This window comes from Tamandua tetradactyla, chromosome 24 (assembly GCF_023851605.1).
Source record: "Tamandua tetradactyla isolate mTamTet1 chromosome 24, mTamTet1.pri, whole genome shotgun sequence".
Classification (NCBI taxonomy): domain Eukaryota; kingdom Metazoa; phylum Chordata; class Mammalia; order Pilosa; family Myrmecophagidae; genus Tamandua; species Tamandua tetradactyla.
The window spans coordinates 57153022-57155521 of record NC_135350.1 but is presented as its reverse complement, the minus strand read 5'-3'; positions in this window follow the sequence as shown (position 1 = coordinate 57155521).

Genomic DNA, 2500 nt, shown 5'->3' with positions numbered 1-2500 from the left:
CTAACCCTAACCCTAACCCTAACCCTAACCCTAACCCTAACCCTAACCCTAACCCTAACCCTAACCCTAACCCTAACCCTAACCCTAACCCTAACCCTAACCCTAACCCTAACCCTAACCCTAACCCTAACCCTAACCCTAACCCTAACCCTAACCCTAACCCTAACCCTAACCCTAACCCTAACCCTAACCCTAACCCTAACCCTAACCCTAACCCTAACCCTAACCCTAACCCTAACCCTAACCCTAACCCTAACCCTAACCCTAACCCTAACCCTAACCCTAACCCTAACCCTAACCCTAACCCTAACCCTAACCCTAACCCTAACCCTAACCCTAACCCTAACCCTAACCCTAACCCTAACCCTAACCCTAACCCTAACCCTAACCCTAACCCTAACCCTAACCCTAACCCTAACCCTAACCCTAACCCTAACCCTAACCCTAACCCTAACCCTAACCCTAACCCTAACCCTAACCCTAACCCTAACCCTAACCCTAACCCTAACCCTAACCCTAACCCTAACCCTAACCCTAACCCTAACCCTAACCCTAACCCTAACCCTAACCCTAACCCTAACCCTAACCCTAACCCTAACCCTAACCCTAACCCTAACCCTAACCCTAACCCTAACCCTAACCCTAACCCTAACCCTAACCCTAACCCTAACCCTAACCCTAACCCTAACCCTAACCCTAACCCTAACCCTAACCCTAACCCTAACCCTAACCCTAACCCTAACCCTAACCCTAACCCTAACCCTAACCCTAACCCTAACCCTAACCCTAACCCTAACCCTAACCCTAACCCTAACCCTAACCCTAACCCTAACCCTAACCCTAACCCTAACCCTAACCCTAACCCTAACCCTAACCCTAACCCTAACCCTAACCCTAACCCTAACCCTAACCCTAACCCTAACCCTAACCCTAACCCTAACCCTAACCCTAACCCTAACCCTAACCCTAACCCTAACCCTAACCCTAACCCTAACCCTAACCCTAACCCTAACCCTAACCCTAACCCTAACCCTAACCCTAACCCTAACCCTAACCCTAACCCTAACCCTAACCCTAACCCTAACCCTAACCCTAACCCTAACCCTAACCCTAACCCTAACCCTAACCCTAACCCTAACCCTAACCCTAACCCTAACCCTAACCCTAACCCTAACCCTAACCCTAACCCTAACCCTAACCCTAACCCTAACCCTAACCCTAACCCTAACCCTAACCCTAACCCTAACCCTAACCCTAACCCTAACCCTAACCCTAACCCTAACCCTAACCCTAACCCTAACCCTAACCCTAACCCTAACCCTAACCCTAACCCTAACCCTAACCCTAACCCTAACCCTAACCCTAACCCTAACCCTAACCCTAACCCTAACCCTAACCCTAACCCTAACCCTAACCCTAACCCTAACCCTAACCCTAACCCTAACCCTAACCCTAACCCTAACCCTAACCCTAACCCTAACCCTAACCCTAACCCTAACCCTAACCCTAACCCTAACCCTAACCCTAACCCTAACCCTAACCCTAACCCTAACCCTAACCCTAACCCTAACCCTAACCCTAACCCTAACCCTAACCCTAACCCTAACCCTAACCCTAACCCTAACCCTAACCCTAACCCTAACCCTAACCCTAACCCTAACCCTAACCCTAACCCTAACCCTAACCCTAACCCTAACCCTAACCCTAACCCTAACCCTAACCCTAACCCTAACCCTAACCCTAACCCTAACCCTAACCCTAACCCTAACCCTAACCCTAACCCTAACCCTAACCCTAACCCTAACCCTAACCCTAACCCTAACCCTAACCCTAACCCTAACCCTAACCCTAACCCTAACCCTAACCCTAACCCTAACCCTAACCCTAACCCTAACCCTAACCCTAACCCTAACCCTAACCCTAACCCTAACCCTAACCCTAACCCTAACCCTAACCCTAACCCTAACCCTAACCCTAACCCTAACCCTAACCCTAACCCTAACCCTAACCCTAACCCTAACCCTAACCCTAACCCTAACCCTAACCCTAACCCTAACCCTAACCCTAACCCTAACCCTAACCCTAACCCTAACCCTAACCCTAACCCTAACCCTAACCCTAACCCTAACCCTAACCCTAACCCTAACCCTAACCCTAACCCTAACCCTAACCCTAACCCTAACCCTAACCCTAACCCTAACCCTAACCCTAACCCTAACCCTAACCCTAACCCTAACCCTAACCCTAACCCTAACCCTAACCCTAACCCTAACCCTAACCCTAACCCTAACCCTAACCCTAACCCTAACCCTAACCCTAACCCTAACCCTAACCCTAACCCTAACCCTAACCCTAACCCTAACCCTAACCCTAACCCTAACCCTAACCCTAACCCTAACCCTAACCCTAACCCTAACCCTAACCCTAACCCTAACCCTAACCCTAACCCTAACCCTAACCCTAACCCTAACCCTAACCCTAACCCTAACCCTAACCCTAA